Source organism: Magnolia sinica, chromosome 17 (assembly GCF_029962835.1).
Source record: "Magnolia sinica isolate HGM2019 chromosome 17, MsV1, whole genome shotgun sequence".
NCBI classification, from domain to species: domain Eukaryota; kingdom Viridiplantae; phylum Streptophyta; class Magnoliopsida; order Magnoliales; family Magnoliaceae; genus Magnolia; species Magnolia sinica.
Genome location: NC_080589.1, coordinates 69,508,961 through 69,530,374, shown reverse-complemented (window position 1 = coordinate 69,530,374; position 21,414 = coordinate 69,508,961). Strand labels below are relative to the sequence as shown.

Sequence of the window (21,414 nt, the reverse complement as noted above, 5' to 3'; positions counted from 1 at the left end):
TTCAATTTGGTAATTCCTTTCCAACTCTTCCTCTCTTTCTTTTTAGATTTTCTTATCCTTTCTTAGGATTAGGCTTTGAATTTAGTTGAGGGCTGTAAGTGTTTCATGCCCAAGTGGGCCCGTGACAACACTCGACGTCTCTTGACTGAAGGAGGATTGGTTGAGGGGTTGACTATCCATCGCAGGACTAGACACCGCTCGAAATCTCCTGAGTTAACTGAGGTTATGGCTGAAGACCAACCTCCTCCACTTCCACCCAGGGTGGAGGATACCCAAGATGAGAATGAGGTGCAACAGGCACCCCCGCCTCGTACTTTACAAGATTATCTACAACCGGCGGGAGTGAGTATGCCCTCATGCATGATTTTTCCTGAAAATACAGGACAAATGGACATCAAGCCAGGAGTTATCCAACTCCTTCCCAAATTCCATGGACTTGAATCAGAAAGTCCATATTTACATTTGAAAGAGTTCGATGAGATTATAGCTACATTATGTTTTCCTAATGTATCTGAGGATACAATTAGGCTGAAACTCTTTCCTTTTTCCTTAAAAGAGAAAGCTAAGACGTGGTTACATTCACTGCGTCTTAGATCCATTGGCACATGGAACGATATGCAGAGGGAATTCATAAAAAAATTCTTCCCACATCATAAAACGATTACCCTCAGAAAAGCGATCATGAACTTTGCCCAAAAGGAAGATGAAACATTCTTCCAATGTTGGAAAAGGTTCAAAGATTTGGTCAGTTCATGCCCACAACACGGATTCGAAACGTGGCGCATTACAAATTTTTTCTATGATGGACTGACATCTTCCATGCGCCAAATGGTCGAGACAATGTGTAATGGAGAGTTCATCAACAAAGATGTTGACGAGGCATGGGATTACCTCGATAGTCTCGCTGAAAAAACACAATCATGGGACTATTACCCAATGGCGAACACCACATCTAGGCTGACTCAATTAAAGGAGAAAGGTGGATTATATCTCTTGAAAGAAGAGGATGATCTCAAGTGTAAAGTGACTACGCTCATAAGGAAAGTTGAGGCCATGGAAGGAAAGAAGGATAAGGTCAATGAAATTGTTTGCGGCATCTGTGATTGCAACATTCACACAACTGAAAACTGTCCTACAATACCCACTTTTCGAGGAGTGTTGAATGAACAAGCCAATGCCATAAATAATTATCAAAGACCTTTTACTGGACCTAACTCCAACACATACAATCCTGGCTGGAAAAATCATCCAAACTTTAGTTAGAGAAATGGACAAACGGCGACTCCTCCAGGTTTCTTCAATCAAAATCCAAATCAAGTGAAACCTCAAGAGGAACCGGTTCAAAATTCCATACAAGAGCTGGCTCAAGCAATGCGGGGAATTACAGATTTTATGCAAAAGATAGATTCTCGTATGACGGTTATAGAAAAGGGGATGCTTCCTGCACAACCTCTCCCCAATCCTAAACCGCAGTACGAGAATAACGATCCCAGCTCTTCAAATCAGATGGGGCATGCTAAATCCATCACCACTCTTAGGAGTGGGAAAATCATTGATAAAACTCTTCCGGTTAGGCCCGAAAAGCCTCAAGAATCGGAAAAGGACAACAATGATGGATCCAGTGATGCCCCACAAAAAGTAGAACCGGAACTTCTAGAGAAGCCAGTTGCTCCATTCCCTCAACGGTTGGTTTCACCAAAACCTCTTTCTAACTCTCAGGATATCCTAGAGGTGTTGAAACAGGTGAAAGTCAACATTCCTCTACTTGATGTCGTTAAACAGATACCTTCATATGCCAAATTCCTAAAAGACTTATGCATGACCAAGCGACGGAAAATTATTCAAAAGAAAATCTTCTTGACTGAGAAAGTGAGTGTCATCCTGAAGCAAGACGTGCCGCAGAAATTCAAGGATCTCGGTAGCCCAACCATATCATGTGTAATCGGGAACCATCGAATTGATCACGCACTTCTTGACTTAGGAGCGAGCGTCAATTTGATTCCCTACTCGGTATACAAACAGTTAGGTTTGGGTGAATTAAAACCCACCCTAACCACACTACAACTTGCTGATCGCTCTGTTCGTATACCAAGAGGGATAATTGAGGATGTGTTAGTCCAGGTCGATAGATTTTACTACCCTGTAGACTTTATCATCCTGGACACCGAACCCATCAATAACATGAGCACTCAGATTCCCGTCATTCTTGGTCGCCCATTCCTTGCCACGTCAAATGCAATTATCAATTGCAGGAATGGTATCATGACTATGTCTTTTGGAAATTTGACATTGGAGTCAAACATCTTTTTCAATAACGGCAGCAACTCAGAGGATGATGACGATTTTCACGACATTAACATGATTGACTCTTTCGTGGAAGAGACGACACCTCTGACCTTATCCTCCGACCATCTAGAGACGTGCCTGGCCCACTCCCATGATTTTGATGATGACATGATTAGGGAGACGTGCGCCTTGCTTGATACTGCACCGGTACTTGAAGTTAACCGATGGAGGCCACAATTTGAAGAATTACCACAAACTGATGTAGTGCCTCTACCGTCTAACCTCAAGCCGCCGAAGCTTGACCTAAAACCTTTGCCCTCTGATTTGAAATATGCATATTTGGGTCAAGATGAGACATACCCGGTGGTGATCTCTGCCCACCTGAGAAAGAACAGGAGAGTATGCTTATATCTACTCTCATTGAGCACAAAGGAGCCCTGGGATGGACGATAGCGGACCTCAAAGGAATCGATCCCTCGATTTGTACTCACCACATATATCTTGAGGATAATGCAAAACCGCCGCAACCACAACGTAGACTAAATCCAAGCATGAAGGAAGTGGTTAAAGCCGAGGTTCTTAAACTATTGGACGTGGGTATTATATACCCTATATCCGATAGTCAATGGGTGAGTCCAACTCAAGTGGTCCCTAAGAAGTCCGGAATCACCATCGTAGCCAATGCTAATAATGAACTCGTGCCAACTAGAGTCACTACTGGTTGGAGAATGTGCATTGACTACAGGAAGTTGAATACCGTCACGAGGAAAGACCACTTTCCTTTACTATTCATTGATCGGATCCTATAAAGGTTAGCTGGTCATTCCTATTACAGTTTTCTTGACGGGTATTCGGGCTACAACCAGATAGAGATGGCCCCCGAAGACCAGGAAAAGACCACATTTACATGTCCCTACGGCACCTTTGCGTACCGAAGGATGCCATTCGGACTATGTAATGCCCCTGCCACCTTTCAGCGATGTATGCTTAGTATCTTTTCTGATATGGTAGGGCAATATCTAGAGGTCTTCATGGACGATTTCTCTGTTTACGGTCCATCTTTCAGCAAGTGCTTGGAAAGTCTTAAATGTGTGCTGAAAAGATGTGAAGAAAAGAACCTGGTACTTAATTGGGAGAAGTGTCATTTCATGGTTCAAAAGGGAATTGTCCTTGGGCATATCATCTCATCCAAAGGAATCGAGGTAGATAAGGCAAAAATCGATCTTATCTCTAACCTACCTCCACCCAAGAACATCAGAGACGTGCGATCCTTCTTAGGACACGCAGGATTTTACCGGCGATTCATAAAAGACTTTAGTCTTCTTTCTCATCCTTTATGTAATCTTCTTCAAAAGGATGCTCCGTACAAGTGGACTGAGCAATGCCAGGAAGCTTTTACCAAGCTTAAGGGCACGTTAACCACTGCACCTATCATGCAGCCACCCGACTGGAGTTTTCCTTTTGAGCTTATGTGCGACGCTTCTGATTATGCTCTTGGGGCGGTCCTAGGCCAGAGAAAAGATAAGAAGCCCTACGTCATTCATTACGCAAGTAGGACTCTAACTCCTGCCCAGGTGAACTACTCGACTACGGAAAAGGAACTCTTAGCCGTAGTGTTCGCCTTGGACAAATTTAGGTCCTACCTAATCGAATCCAAGATCATTATCTATACAGATCATGCGGCACTGAAGTATCTTCTTTCTAAGAATGATTCTAAGCCCCGCTTGATACGATGGATCCTTCTACTCCAAGAATTTGATTTGGAAATTAAAGATAAAAAGGGAGTAGAGAACGTAGTGGCCGATCACCTTTCTCGCCTTAATACCTCTGATTCCCTTGAGGCGACCCATATCAATGACATGTTCCCTGATGAACAGCTGTTCAGAGTCTCCCATTCACCTTGGTTCGCTGATATTGCTAATTATCTTATCACAGTGCCATACCGACACAGTGGACTGCGCAAGATAAGAAGAAATTTTTCACCGAGGTGCGCAACTTTTTCTGGGATGATCCTTATTTATTTAAATATTGCCCAGACCAAATTCTAAGGAGATGTGTACCAGACGATGAGCATCAGAGCGTCATCTCCTTCTGTCACTCAGAGGCCTGTGGTGGTCACTTTTCTGCTAAAAAGACCACGGCCAAGATTCTGCAGTGTGGCTTTTACTGGCCCACTATGTTTAGGGACACTCATGAGTTTTGCAAAGCTTGTGAGCGTTGTCAGAAATTGGGAGCATTGTCCCGATGAAATATGATGGCTTTGAATCCCGTCCTTATCATTGAAGCATTTGATTGCTGGGGCATCGATTTCATGGGACCATTCCCCCAATCGTTTGGAAATCTGTACATTTTGCTCGCCGTGGATTATGTCACTAAGTGGGTCGAAGCGATTCCGTGTCGAAAGAATGACCATCGCACGGTCATTAAATTCCTAAAAGAAAACATCCTTTCTCGATTCGGAACACCTCGAGCCATTATTAGTGATGGGGGCTCACACTTCTGTAATAAACCATTTGAGAGTTTAATGAAGAAATACGGTATCTCTCATAAGGTGAGCACCCCATACCATCCTCAAACAAGTGGACAAGCTGAGTTTTCTAATAGGGAGATCAAACACATTTAGGAGAAAACAGTTAACCCTGATCGAAAGGATTGGTCAATCTGATTGACCGATGCTTTATGGGCATATTGTACTGCATTTTAAACTCCTATTGCAATGTCTCCCTTTAGACTTGTCTATGGGAAGGCTTGCTACTTACCTGTGGAGTTGGAACATAAGGCCTACTAGGCGATTAAAACTCTGAACTTCAATTTAGACAACGCTAGCTCACTGCACAAACTACAATTGAATGAATTGGAGGAAATCTGGAATGATGCGTACGATAATTCGAGAATTTACAAGGACAAGATGAAAGCATTTCATGACCAACACATTTTGCGAAAATCATTCACGCCTGGTCAGAAGGTCCTTTTGTACAACTCTCGATTACATCTCTTTCCGGGTAAGCTTCGATCTCGTTGGACCGGCCCTTACATTGTTGTTACTGTTTTTCCTCATGGGGCCGTTGAGATAAGAGATCCCGACAATGGCAAGGAGTTTAAAGTCAATGGCCATCGATTAAAACCATTTGTCGAGAAATTTGATTCAGAGGACATGTCCATGCCTCTGACTGATCCTGTTTACCAGGATTGATCTCCTAGTCTGATGGAGGTATAGGTAGGTTTCCTGTTTTCTTAGGACTAGGATAGTTGCTTTATTTGTCTGGCTGAAGACGGTAAACTTAGCGCTCCTGGGAGGCAACCTAGCTCTTCATTTCATTTCATTTTTATCATTAGTTAGTTCAATGTTTGTGGGTAACATTGCTGCAAAGCCTCACGAGACTACAACTCGTCCACTAGGGGAAACCTAGGGGTTTAAAGGCTTGTTGCATACGCTAAATGCAATCGAGAGCACCTACGAAAGTGGTATAGGTAGGATTGTATTTTTGTTATTTTATTTTACTTCTTGTTGATTTCTCTCTTGTGCTGACCGCTCTTACGTAGAAATCTTTGACAAGCCTCTTGATTCTTTCATCCAGGTATTATCTTTCCATCACTTTTCATTTACTTTTTGTCCCATGTGCATCGCATGCTTATTTCTTTTACATTGAGGACAATGTAGATTTTAGGTTGGGGGTGGGAGATTAGGTCACCTAATCAGCACATTTTCTTGGTCTTGTACAAAAGTTGTGAAAATTTTAAAAATTTTCTGACATTTTGTTGAATTTGAAGTGATTTTGATAACCATCTTGGATTTAAAATTACAAGATAAGTGAAGTTGGTATGTCCTTAACTTCGAGGTGAGAATAGAACATGATACTACATTGAATCGAGAAATAGCGCCAAATATTGCAAGCCTGCTGGCCACGTAAGAAAAGATGAGGGATGGTTTCCTCCTGCGGGCTAGGAGAGGGGCCAATATTGCAACATGAGCATCTGGAAGCGAGGTAAACTCCTTTGTTTTGAACCCGAATGTCCACAGGGAGAGCATCCTGAAGAATTCGCCAAGCGAGCAGCGACATCTTTGTGGGGATTTTTAGATGCCAAATCCAATTGAACCACCAACGACCTTGCCCTGGTTCCCTACCCAGAAGGAAAGCTGATTTTGAAGAGAACTTACCTGATGCTTCGAGGGGCCAGAAGCAGGAGGGGGGGTCCGCAAAAGTTGTTAAACCTGAGCTGCAAATAAAATTTAAGAGATCATCTGACAAGAGAAGGTTTATGGAAGAGGGTGGGAAAGGCCCCGCCGGGCCAATGTAGTCCTTAACCTTCAGGGAGGCCAGCTCCTGAGGAATGGGAGAGAGCACGAAAGACTAAAGAGGACCCATCCCTGTCCAATTTGTAGTCCAGAGATTCAAATCACCATTTCCCACTTGCCATTGAACAGTGTTGGCTAAAATCGAAAGCTCACAACTGACCTCTTTCCAGAAAGGGGATGTCGTGGCTGAGGCACTCGACGAGCTACCCTCCACATCCGACCGATGCTTAGCACGCATGTATAGAACCCAAGGGCTGACCACCTGCCCATATTTGACATTCCAAGCCACTTTCCTCCTCAGGGACTTCAACACTTCCTGTAGGTTTCGAATTCCTAGACCACCATCTTCAACTGGACGCGAGATCTTTTTCCAAGCTATCTAATGAAACTTTTTCTTAACTTCCGCCCAGCCCCAGAAGAATTGGGCAAACCTGCGCTCAAGCTCTCTCACTAGATCCACTGGAATTTTTGTAGCTGTCATTATATGAAGGGTGATACTTCCTAGAACATGCTTAATCAACGACAACCTACCCGCTTGAGACAACAGCCTGGCATTCCACCCCGAGATTCTGTTCCTCGTCTTGTCAATTAGCGCTCTGAATGAGGCCGTGGAGAGTTGCCCTTGAAAAGAGGGATGCCTAAGTAAAGCACCCCCGCACAAGCTTTTGAGATGCCTAGGACCCTTTCAACCTACCAGATTCTCCCTGTGTTCATCTTTTCTGAGCAAAGGAAGCTACTCTTCTGGAAGTTAATCCTCTGGCCAGACACTTCTTGGAAAGCTTGCAAGAATGCCTTAACACAACGCAGAGAATCCTGTTTTCCATTCACAAATAATAAAGTATCATCAGCAAAAAGAAGGTGAGAGGGAATAGGGCAGCCCTGCTGCAGCTTGAACAGACTACACCATCCCCTCTCCACCAGCTGCTTGAAGTTTCTGGAAAAGACCTCAGCCGCAAGGAGGAAAAGGGCAAGGGAGATGGGGTCACCCTAACGAAGCCCCCTAGATGATTTGAAAAAACCTGTGGGCTCCCCATTAAAGAGAACCGAAAACCAGCAGTTACCCCAGCAAGCTTCCATCAAAGAAACCCATTGGTCGGAAAAACCAAAACGTTTCATCACCTTCTTAAGAAATACCCAATCAACCCTATCATAGGCTTTTTCCAGGTCGAGCTTGATTATGATGTTTCCACCTCTAACTTTCCTATCAATGTTCCGCATTGCTTCTAGCGCCTTGCAATATTTTCTGTAATTGACTTGCCTTGCACAAAATTTTGTAAATCACGTTGCAAAAGCTGATCGGGCGGTAGTCAGCGAACCCAGCAGCAAATGGTTTTTTTGGGACTAAGCTGATGTAGGAAGCAGTGAGAGCCCGAAAAGGCCCCCTTCCAGAAAGTAACATACCGCCTTGTGGATATCCTCCCCAACCATCAGCCAACAATTGATGAAGAAAGACACAGGAAATCCAACAGGGCCCGAAGCACTATCCATAGGCATTGATTTGATAGCTACAAGAGTTTCGACGGACGTAGGCGGGGCAAGCAAATCTGAGTTCTGCTGAGAAGTTACTAGCTAAGGAATAGCAGCAAGCAGGTCATCCGACGTGGGCTCCTGGTCCGCCTGGAAAAGTGTAGGAAAAAAGTTCACAGCTTCAATTTTCATTTGCGAGACCTCCGAAATAGTGGCCCCATTGCTAACCTGAATCTCTGATATCGTGGCTCTCCTTATGCGCTCTTGAGCTGATGCCTGAAAAAGTTTGGTGTTTTTATCCCCCTCGTGGCCTAACCACTACTGATAATCACCGTACGACTTGGATTCATCGAACGTATCCGTCGTGGCTAAAACAGTTCGGCCACCAATTGTAAACTGTTACCGATTACCTAGACTACATCGTAGCCCTAATCATACTCCAAAGCAATAGCATTCACATGTGATAGTCAAAGACAACATGTGACAACCAATCCAAATATAAATCTCATTTGAGCATTTCAACAAACACATAGTGTACATGTTATCATACTAAGGCATTTCGACCATAAAACACGTAGTAGCAATATAGGTTACATGAAGGAAACTGTAACTATAGATAAGGTAATTGAGAACCCTATCTCAACGCCCTCGTTAAATACATTTCAACAAGTATTTTCTCATTCAGGCATTTTATCAAACACCTAGACTACACATATCAATATACATGTAATAAATTAGTTACACTACAAGAAAAACGGGCAAAAGCTACAGCCAAAAACCGTAGCTAAAGACCTTTTGCTACGGATCCAGTCCATAGCACATCCGTCGCTATTGTAGGGTAGCTAGAGGTCAAAAACCTATGGCTACGGATTATATCCGTAGCAATAGATATCAGTAGCTACAAACAAAAGCCGTAGCTATAATTTCTGTAGCGAAATGTAGCTACACCTACAAATTAAATCCGTAGCAATAGATATCAGTAGCTATGGATAAAGGTTGTAGCTGTACTTTCTGTAGCGAAATATACCTACGGCTACAGATTAGAACTATAGCAGTAGATATCACTAGCTACGGAAAAAACCAGTAGCTATAATTTCTGTAGCGAAATGTAGTTACTGCTACGGATAATATCAGTAGCTAAAAGTGGAATGAAATCCGTAATAATATGCTGTAGTTAGCAATAGCTACGGTTTTTAGAACAATAGCTACGGCCAAAATTCGTAGCTATTTTTAAAAAAATTATAATAATGGTGCCTGTTTCCATTGCAAGAACCTGCTGTGATTTATACCTCATCTAAGCTTAATGCTGATAGGAATAGTACATAAAATGCAATCAAGAAAAAAAATGATAGATTTATTACAATACCAATCAAGTCATACAATGCATCCCACATTCACATTTCTAAATAAACAATACTTCACTTTGCTCAACCTATCATAAGAATTACAACTAAGGCATGCCCTCATGTTCAAGAAACAAATACACTCCAACATAGTAAACACCTTTCATATAATGTAATAATGCTCATGCATGTTTTATAGAATTTTCTTCCTTCAGACGGTCAATTTCAGCAAATGCAGAAGATAAAGCTTCTTCTTTCCCTGAAACTGCAGATGTAACTTCTGTTGACTTTGACATAAGATCAGTTTCAAGTTCTAAAACCCTTCCCTTGAGAAAATGAATTTCATCCTCCAGTGACTTCTTTAGCTTGTCAGCCTGTATAAAACAGCATTTGTAGACACAATCAAACAAGCATACCTTTGTACACATCTCAAAAGGAAGAAAGACAAAAAAAAAAACACTTATATAGGAAGAAATCAAAAATGTACTTGCTAATCTTCTAAACTATGGCAAAATCCAACATGAGTAATGTGGTTTGATCGACTATTAGTTTGTGTAACATTATATAGGAAGAAATGAAAATAAAAAATTAAATAAATAAATAAATAATGCCTCACCTGTAAATAGAGTGATTGGCGGCAGCAATCACCATCGAGATTACGCAGTAAAAAAGAAATGCAATGTCACTGTACTTCTCCACCAACTACTCTAGCATTTATACTGAAAAAGATAATAACCAGATAAAACATGTAAACAATCTTGCCCTAGATATTCAGATGACACACCTCTAGGCAATTGGTCATAGCAGTAAGAAATATCATGTCTGAAATACTAGAAGTCAGATATTCAACACCCATGAGAAGTGTGGCTCTGTTCTCTGGAGTGGATTCAAGTATTCAAATATGACACTGCATAACCAAAGACATTATCAGAGATCCAATAGAAGTTCTATCAGATTTATTTGTGTGCTAAACCTGTGAACAGAAAATGACAGACAAAAGTAGTTTCAGTATGGTTTTGCATAGAAAATGACGCACGCACGCACGCACATGCACACATACACACACATCAACACAACAAGACACTCTTTGTCAGAAGTTATAGAAGATATTTCTACTATAAGGACGTGCAATCAGTATCGCTTCATATACATCATGAACTCTTCACCTTTCTAAACCTTGGCATTCATATCAGCTATTCACTATAGAGCCAATGACGTACTTGCCTTGTAAAATGAAGTGAAAAAGAGGGCCAAATTCTGAATAAATGCCTGAATGAACAACCAAAGGAAGAATATCAGGCATGCTCAATGGCACGTCAAAATCTCAATATGAAGATGCAGACGAAGGCATCATGAGTTTGCATGCATGCAGCAATTCCATGCAATGAAAAAGTACCCGCTCTTCACTGGAACCATTTGCATAAGCATCAGGAATAATCGTTCCAGGTGGAAGAATACTCTATGGAACATCAGACGATCCCAGCAATAGATACAGATGTAAAACAAAGTGAAACAAAACTGAGATTTTCTGTCCAAACACCACATTTGAGTGGGTTGCCTCTAAACCCTTTACAACTAATAAAACTTCCAAGCATCCAAATGACCCCTAAATGCACCGGAAAATTGAGAAATTATATGATCCTTGGCCTCTGCAAACCTATTTTCTGTAACTCACAACCAGTCTACCAGAATATACTGTCCATGTTTCTCTAGTTTACAAGTCCATTCACCGTGAATCAAATTCAACAACAAAAACCAAACAAAATAAAAGAAAAGTCTGACAGAACTTCAATACTCTGACAGAATTTCAAATCAACAACTTATAACAATTAAAAAGAAGTTGGTAGGAAAACATACGGATCTATGGAACTTCAATACTCTGACAGAACTTCAAATCAGCAACTTATAACAATTAAAAAGAAGTTGCATGGACTGCCTGTGACCTGCATCATTAAGTCTTTTTTTAGCTACGTAAAAATTATACAAGAGAAGAACTTCAATACTCTGACAAAGTGTGATGACAGATTTCTTAAAACACTGCTCTAGTTGCTTATGATAGTGGCTGTAAGGGCCGATCTACACACAACATGATGAGCCCAAGTTTTGAAGACTCAAGGCATTGAATGGAGTTACCACCATGGTTTGCTCTTCACTGACTACACCTATACAGTTGGAGGGAGAAGATCAGAGAGTGATTAGGTACGACCATATCCTCATGCAATCATGTGAACCAGGATATGAAGATTTATGAGTTGTATTCGCAATGTGTCTAGGATAAAAGAAACTGGAGATATCTATGCTACTCTAGATTCCAATGCATGTGTTTCTTCTCTCATAAACTATAGGCTCACTCCATATTTCTAATGATATTTCAATGTTTTGCTCAATGTGTATACAGACGGGGTGTGTTTGCACTAGTTTGTTTACTTTAGTATGGAAGATTTGACTTACAAGTTGGTGTTAGAAGAACCTGTCTTTGGGATGGATTTGAGTAGCCATTTTGAATGTGACTTGCCTAGGGACCAAAACGGGTATGACTCGCCCCGACTTGATCCCCTTTCATTACCGTACGGTTGTGGCTACTCGTTTTGTTTCAGACTGAAACTGATACAACTTAGACGATATTGAGTCATATCATATGATTTTTTAAATCAGCCTTCGGAAACAACTTCTTTTGATGTATTTGCAAAAATGTTAAGAACATAACCTTTAGACCCTGTTTCAATTGGTGGAATTCTAAAAGTGACCATGGAAAAGATGTTTTCCATTGATGTGACATTTTCCATCTATTGTGACAATAAGGTAACGTTTCCATTTCTCCAAAAAACTTTTGAAACTTGTGAATTCTCATATTCCACTTTTTAACCATTAACCATTGCATTTTCCCTTAGAAATCACCAAGACTAATACAAACCACCTTTTGTAGTATTCTTTTCCATTGATGATGTTATCCATAGTTTTCCTCATATCTGGTGATTTCCTTTCCAAACGTACATCAATCCAAACAGGCCTTTAGTTGTCTTATCATCTTCTTAGCCTATGTCCCAGCAATTTGGGGTCTTTCTACACATACATCAATCCAAACAGGCCTTTAGCTTTTAAATGGTAGATTGGCAATTTAGATTATTGGCTTTTTATCTCCTCACCCATATAAATAAAGAAAGAAAAAAAATTATAAAACTGATGATTTTGTGTTTGCAACTTACAAGGACTGTTGTAGCTAAAGACCTTGAAGGGCGTCATACTCTACCAGTTAATCTAACATCAGAGGTGGATGTCCCCTAGGTACAACAGTTAAGGGATTAAATGAAGGTAGCACTTAGTTGCCATTCCTTTATTTATCTCATCAATCTAACATCAGAAGTATTTCCTACGCAAATGCACCCTGTAAAAAACAAAGAGAAGTGGAACTCCCTTGGCACAAATTCAATAAGAAAAAAAAAAAACTCTTAATATCTTTTCAGTCAATGTGAAAGAAAGTATCTGCTTGAGAAAAAAAAAACTCTCAATATATTTTCAATCAATGTGAAAGAAAGTATCTTTTCAACGAAAATGCATTTACGGCGCATGTCTTAAATTAGATGGACATGTTGCCAATGTTGTGATACGTGACATGTCATGCATATGCTTCATGTTCACCTGGGTACATTATTCTCTTACCTTCTTGCCTAGGAACAGCTTTTGAAAAATTAACTTTCTCCATAACTGAAAGATCCTTGTCCTCTCCCATCTTGCATTTTAATACAATCAGCAGAAGATAGAATCAGGGGGAAAAAAAAAAACCATAAAGATGGCAGATTTTCAAAAAAACTGAGAAGACCCAGATCATAGAAACATATTGCACTACAATGTCACTCAAGCCATTTCTTAAATATGGAGTCAAGCCAAACAAAGATTCAGGCGAGTCTTCAAATGTAAAGGTAGAAGAAAATACCAACAGAAGGGGAGAAAACATGTACCTGGACTCACTACAAGGGTAATCTTTCAATGATGGCCCACTACTTCTGATAATCACTACAAGGGTAAGAAAATTACAAAAAGTAAGACTCATGAAATTGACATTTGTACAAATAGTGACAAAACTAGCTAGTAATGACAGGAGGCTAAGACATCAAATTATTTATGAAGAACAGGAAAAAACAAAGATAAAATAACTAGTTAAAAACTTTACCATTTCAATATTGAAGCTTGTAGTGGCAACATTGATCTGTGGAGCTGAAAATACATTAGCCTACATATAAAAATCTCAAGTTAGTTGGGCCTTTGAGGTCCTCAGATGGTAGTAGAAGAAGCCATTACTAATACGTTTTATAGGAAAACTCTTGAAATTAACCATCAAGCATTTTAAAAATGTCTCTCAGAAAATGAATAAAAAGTACACAACTCACCTTGATGCCCATTCTCCCTCCTCCTTTACCCGGGCTTGGGATCAGCAATGCAAGGAGTTGCATTGGGGGAGTTAAAAAGGGGCTTAGGCTCCATTTGGCTTGTTTTGTGGGTTCTTGTTTGGTTAGATGGAAAATTTTCCTATTTGTATAATAAGGAGAGAATTTAATTTGTCACCTATGTTTGCAAAAGATTGTATGTGAAGATCCCTATTTGGAGATGTTGGTGTAATTTATTTTTCTAAATTCTGCAGAAGTTTCTTGATGTTATGCAGTGAGAAGAATTTTATTACAGATGATTGTGTAAAGACCAGCTTTTGATGTCTTCCTGCTGCAAAATGGTATGCTTTATGGTTAGTCTGAGTTGGCGGTTTTGATGGCTGTTGTTATGCTTGGTATGTATCCAGGGGCTAGTGTAAGGTGGTGGTCTGGTTGTATCATTTTATTGGTGGGCTTGTTGTTTGTAATGGTTATGTAGTTTGTTTCCGCTTCAATCACATGAGGAACCCCTCTCTATACACATTTTCTTCATTGCAATAATACTCAAGTAGTGAGCTCCCAACTTTTTGAATAATTCAATTCTCTAGTGCCCGCTTGAAATTCTAGTATCTTCTATTTCATGGTTTAAAAACTCAAAATTGACTTTCCAAAAGTAAATATACATATAGAAATGGTCACATCAAAATAATGTTACAAACAAAAGAAGAGAACCTTCCCGCATACAGGTGCAACTTTTAGAAGAAGATACATTGAATAAAAATAGGCACAATTTCTAATTGATCTGATTGAGTTACAGAAGTTAGCACTTTTGTTTAATACATCATATGAGAAAGATGGTTATGGTTGGGTTCTCTATAAGAAATTGGCTCCACAACAAACAATGATGCCAGATTCATCAATTTTTAAATTGTGGACTATTCTTGATTCAGAAAACAACCTGAATAATTCAAGCCATTTATTTTATAATTTAAGAGAGGGAACCTAAAAACGTCCAAAAAGATCATTTTGTAAGATATTTTATATTTCAAAATAAAACCATAAGCAATGTCTAGATCTCATTTGACCAATTCCTACAACAACAAGGGAAGGAAGAATAAGGAAAACTTTTTTATTTCTCCATTTCTATGGAATCATAAATAGTTGCCTTCCTGCACCTTTTCTTGAGTTCCTAACTTCTAAACTCAACCATAAACCATGGCCTTGGGTAAGATAGATGGCCCCGAAACAACAGATATCAGGCATGGCACATAAGAATTACACATGAATACTAATAAACCACACATTAACGTAGTAATATCCATGAACAACAACTTACCTTGCAAATGTTAGAACACCAATTAGTCAACCATCATATCTAAGATTGAGCAAGGAGTAAAACATTCGTAGCTGAATAGCCTGAGCTTCTTCAATCCATTTTTTTAGTTCATTAACCAAATTATTTATGGGAAGAAGCATAGGCATTCTCATTTTGCTCGGGAAGCTTAGAATTCTAAAATAAGTAGACTTTAGGTTTGTTAGTCATGCAACAAAGCTTCTTGAACCATTTATATTTGATATACTAATTAGGTTTGTACAGTAACCTAAAAAGTAAATCTAACCCTGCATGTTCTTATTGGAGCTTACCACAAATGGGGAAGAAATGGCACTTTTTTATACTCTTGCCTGAACTTACTGTCATTTACCTGTTCAATATTTAAAGTCAAAAGAAACAAACATTAGCCCGTGAGCTTGAGTACTTCAGAAGCTGTGGAAAAGCTATAAATACCTTCTCTCAGACATTTTAGCAAACAGCCTTAAGGCATCATCAATGCTACCACAGTTGGCATCATTATTGTAAATATAAGAACCAAAAATCATGCAAATCAAATCATTGAAGAAGCTTTTATCCTTAATGATCTCATAACCAAAAAGGACTCATTTCTACAATCAATGATCTCTCCACTAATATCATAAATCAACATTTCAAAAAGCAGAACAAGGAATTCAATAAAGATAAACCTAATTCCGATCAAATCTCAATTCAACATATATTACAAGAAAGGAAATGAAGGAAGAACAATATACCTGATTTTTTACCACCGATCACTCCCTCGAAACCCTAATTTCCATTAAAAAACGACTCACCTAGAATTAGAACTACGGAAATACCACTGCACGTACTCGCACCTACGGAGCTTCGGGCCTTTCCCGATCTCCGGACATGATTTTTGCCTTGGACTATCAATCGAACAGAGGAGAGAGTGCCATCCCAGGACATGGATGTTGGGAGAGGAGGGTTTGGGTTTGGGTTGAGAAGGAGAGAGGGAGAGAGAGAGATAGAGAGGGCAGAGATGCATTAGATAGAGGGAGGAGAATGAGAGAGATGGAGCAGAGATCGAGAGGGAGAAAGAGGATTAGGGAAAGAAGAGCTTAGGGAATGCTCTGATTAGGGAACAGAGAGAGAGTGAGAGTGAAATACCTGTGTTTGGGCATGGCTCTGTTTTAAGCGCGCGCCCAAATTTGGGGGTCTTCCGACGGACAGACGTAGACGGTCCGATCAGGGGCTCTGTGGGGCCCACCATGATGTATTTCATTAATCCATTCTGATCCATAATTTTAATAAATTATTTTAGTTTATGACACCAAATTTCAGAAATATTGAAGGCCCAAGTGGACCACACCATAAGAAGTAACTGTAATTTAATATCAATGTTTCCTACCCTGTGGTCCACTTGAGCCTTCGATGTAGCTGATTTTTTTTCATCCTCTAAAGTAATATTTACAAATATATAGATGGCTTAGATAGAACATATAGGTTTTTTAGGCCACATAGAGCCCCTTACAACACTATTAATTATTAATGGTGTATCCACTTTTTAGCTACGGATTAAAACTGTAGTAACCATAACTAAGGTTTATATCCGTAGTAAAAAACTAATGTGGTCTGAATCCTTTGCCCCTTTTTTGGTAGTGTTATAACATATATTATAGCAAATCCTTTCACAAGGGAGTTGTCACACATACAACAATCATATATTCTTAAACAACAATCATGGCAAGCACAAATCATAATTCCATATTCATACAAATATTTCAACAAACACATGAAATGCATTAATTTCTACATAGTTCATATATGTGTGTAATACACAGAAAACATCACATCTAAGCATATGTAATAGCAATCAAGTTAGTCATAAATCATTAACCGACATTGAAAGCCGTGAAAACCATAACCTAAACGTTTATAGTCCGCACCTTCCGTCGGTAAACTCGTATCAAACTCAGTTCGAACATTATGCCTTTGTCTATGGCACAACGGCAACCTATAGCATGAAATAGGTTAGCTATTTCACCGATCTATCTATTTGGATACCTAAAACAGATTAGGGTTAGAATTTCTTACCCAAGAACGGAGTCGAAATCGCCGGTATAGCGATACAGATAGGATAATTTGGCACGTGGAGTGGTGGGATCAAATCCCAGCAACTATCTCTCACTTTCTCTCACTTCTCCTCACTTTCTCCTTCTCTTTTCTCTCTTCTCTCTCTTAGGGTTTTAGAAAATCGTATGGAATGAGAAAGGGGTGGGTTAAAGCCCTTATATAGGCCCAGAACTGATGTCAATGGCCCTAGGGCCATGGTATACTTAGGTTATAGCCAAAGGTCGTCTGTTTCGGGCCCGTGGAGCTCATCTGGAGGCCCATTGTTTGAAGAAAGTTCCCTGACAATAGATCTATATCAAGTTAAAGTTTTGATCCGATCGGATTTGTAAATCGACCACGGAGGACCAGTTTCAGTTCAACGGTCATCGTTACTCGATCGGGGCCACAAATACACTGACATGTGTTGGAAAATTTTTCTGATCCGAGGGTGTAGTTGGGTCGGATTCTGATGGTTTGAAACCTTAAATTTGGCCTGTAAGTGAACGGCGCAATTCACTTAAGTTTGAGTCTATTTTATAAAAATATTCACGTTTCTCACACACTTCGCTCCGGGCTCAAGTTGTGTGCGGTCTACGTCTGTTATGGAGTTTCAATGTACTCCCGAGAGTAACTGGGTTTTGAGATTGATCCTAAGTTTTTAGGTAATATAGAGTTAGCGATTCTACTGGTTTTGGGTCTTGCAGTTCATATAGAAAGCAGTTCATGCTAATCTACTAATCAATTCAGTTTAGTACTTAATTAATTTTCATCTAATTTCTAAAAGATTCGGTCCTTAGTGATTTCTACCTGAGGTGGTACCCGGGTCTTTGTACGGATTTTTTCGAGACGTTACAGGCTTTTAGGTGTACTAGGGTGCAGTGTATGCTCTATCAATGGTGTGGGTTAGGACATGTGTGTGCATGAACGGTGTGACAAAGGACCGGGATCCTACATAAATATCTCTAAATAGTGATAAATGCATAATCATGAGACGTAAGAGATGTTAGAAAAGAGGTGGCTTGCTTATTAATTTCACTTTGAAAATCGGATTGCATGCCAATTAAATCTCTTTATTTTCAAGAGAAATCTCAACAATAAATACAAAATTTGGATACATGCTATGAGAGAATAGTTGATGTACTCTTTGTTCTATGAAAGTTCCTGATTTCTTATATATAAGTGTACAATATGGTTATTTAATTCCACCATAATCACAAACTTTTGTCCTTACCTCCTTACCCTTTCATGGACGCCTATCAAGCTAGCCACCACCGACGAGTCACCTACTTAAGATCTATTCAAATGCAAATGCCAAGGAAGGTGGTCTGACATCTAATAATGAGGGAGCGGCCTTCATCTTGGTAATTACTATTTACACCCATTTTCAACGCCCTAACATGCATTAATGAAAAGTTGTCATGTGTCAACATTATGGGCTTGGTACTCACTAAAATCATACTCACACCTGAAGATATATTCAATTGATCTTCCTTCGGCGATATTCTTTCCGTTATTAATGTGGTGGCAAAGACCCTTACGCATGCCACGTGGCCACGATTGGCGAGCTAATTAATGAAGCAGCGTGCTTGGCACGTCTATAAAGACTCATCGAGGGAAAGAATTCTATTACAAATCTAGTTATGATACACATAGAGAGGTCATCTATCATAGTCCTTCTAAACTGGGAGATCATCCCAAAGAAGTTCAGAAAGTTTACAGAGATAACAAAGAATATTTCAAATATTCAGAGATCAGACCGATATCCAAGAAAATTCGATTATGGTTCGGACCCAAATCAGGAGAGGATAAACACTAAGCAAATTAGGTCTTGATCCGTATAATAATCCAAATTAAGAGAATGGGAGAGCTCGATGAAAAATCTAGTTTAACTAGTTTAACAATCAGATGGGACACGGTAGGAAGAATAGTGGAGATAGCTCTGATTGAGCTAATTTTTTTTATATACAATAGTATCTTGAACAATCCAACCCCTCTAAGACCATTATTAGAAGGGAGAGAGAGTTCAAGGTCCTGTAAGAGGTGGTTTGATTAGGTTACCAAATAAATAACCATGATAGATTTGAGGTCCGGGATCAACAGTAAAGGTTTTCCTTGATTGATCTAATTTTAGATGCAACATCGTCCAGGAGACCATCTATGCGAAGATTCGAGAGCCACAGACTCAGATATATACAAATCTTCCTATTTGGAATACACATCGTAAAAGCAGAGCATCCTTGATGAAGATGAAAACCTAGCGAGGGTTTACCTGCCTTGACAACCTATAAAAGCAGCAATCGAAGAAGAACTCAAGGCCCACACCAAACACAATTCATTTATCTTCTATATCTATCGTTTCACGTTTATCCTAACATAACATAGCCTAGCCTAGTCTTAACATAAATTTCTATTTTCCAGTGACACTGTTACAGCATCATAAATTAGATTAAATGTCCACAACCTTAAGTTGTTAGATCTTGATCAACTGAGTTCTTACCTTCTTACTTAAGCAATCATCCTTTTGTTCACATCTTGCAGACCATCAACCTCGATCATCTGTTCTTATAGACGGATTATGGTATTTATTCCTCATTTATTTTTCTCTAGATTATTTATTCTGATACAATGTCGATTGTAATTGGCCACATATTCAAATATTAATAAAATCGACATTGTTTAGCCTTCTTTTTATTTATCTGTTCATCTCCATTTCTTTGGGAAATTTTAAAAATAGTTACCAGTGAAAGAAAAGTCCTAAAGTCCTAAGGCAAAAAGAATTCATGGGGAAGGACTAACCCTTACCCTTTCACAAATCACATTACCATCGATCACATTTAGTGGCTAATTCAATAGTTGGATCTACTGATTTACAAAATGACACCTGGATGAATAAAAATATATATCAGATCATCTTTAAGTAGTTGAATGGCATAAATGAAACTCAAAGATAGGCACCTTATTTCAGGTCCACCCTTACATACTGAGATCATCTTGAACTATATAGCCTTCTATAGTGAGAAGATCAGTGATGCATGCAAAAAAGTGGTCGACATATGAGCTTGAATTATATGCAGTGGTCCAGCCATTGCGACATTGGCAACATTACTTGATTCATAGGGAGTTCGTTAATCTTTTTACAAATCACTTGTAACACCCCCAAACTTTTCAATACCCAAGTATTGAAAGTTCTCAAGTGTCACCATGAAGTTTAACTTAGTATGTACATGTATACGATACTAATTTAGCTGTCATAACCTTACGTTTATTCCCCAACATGAATCCGATCGTTGAGAATGATCTTCATCCATAGATCAAGCTATCCAACCGTTGATTTTAAGACAAGATCATCATATATCCAAGTATTCTCACTTGTCTATCATAACCAACCATTCAATCAATTATCCACCAATAGGTAATGATATTTGACCGTCCACTTTGAGTTTGGCCCACCCGATCATAGTAAACTAACTACTTGATATCTGCATACGCTCATTCACATATCAAATTGAGATTTTGATCTATTCATCTTGTTCACCGCCTATGAATATGTTTAACCCACCATCAGAACTACAATCTGAGAAACCTACACATGTGAACAAATCACTTAAATCTAATGGTATACATGTTCTACCTCTTGATCACTCCAAAAAACCTACTTGTGTTCATCTATTTTCAAAACTGACCATATAACTACCTACATACATGATCAGAGTACTAATCATCAAGTTTTCATATTATTAACATGTCATCTGACCATCCATCATATTTGGATCCGCCAAACGGGCCGCCTAAATATCAGAATGAACAGCTCAGTTCGAAGATTGTAGGGTATATGGCACAACTACCAGCTAACTTCTCTATTAGATATATGAAAGCATTGATTTAGACCTTGGGGTGGTATAGCCCATTAAAAAGGTAACTTGGTCATCTATAAGCGATCAAGGCCCAAAATAGGGCGATATAAAGAGAATGAAAAATAAAGAATGTCTGTGAAGTTTCAATGCATTTGGATGGTATAGTCCGATGTTAAAGACAGTAGAAGTTGGAGAAATAAAATATGACAAAATCATAAATACTTAATGTCATTAATCTATAGCCTTGAATTTTAGATCACATGGTTCCCATGATCCGTTTCATGTTAAATTTTATACCATACCTATTTATCATAAATTAACCATACAAGTTGAATTTCAGCCCTTTGATCGTTGTAAAAGTGGCCCAATTGACAAATCA

The 21,414-nt window shown here is 39.3% G+C and overlaps 1 long non-coding RNA gene and 1 other non-coding gene across 2 annotated transcripts; both read right to left on the bottom strand.

Annotated features, from left to right (window-relative positions):
- Window positions 1–663: 663 nt before the first annotated feature.
- Window positions 664–770, bottom strand: LOC131232015 (small nucleolar RNA R71). Its single transcript, XR_009164623.1, has one exon. It is a non-coding gene; the product is annotated as a small nucleolar RNA R71 (small nucleolar RNA).
- A 12,294-nt stretch (window positions 771–13,064) lies between these two features.
- Window positions 13,065–15,710, bottom strand: LOC131231130 (uncharacterized). Its single transcript, XR_009164216.1, has 4 exons — window positions 15,402–15,710; window positions 13,565–13,624; window positions 13,353–13,407; window positions 13,065–13,123 (listed from the first exon to the last, which is right to left on the bottom strand). It is a non-coding gene; the product is annotated as an uncharacterized LOC131231130 (long non-coding RNA).
- Between the last annotated feature and the right edge of the window lie 5,704 nt (window positions 15,711–21,414).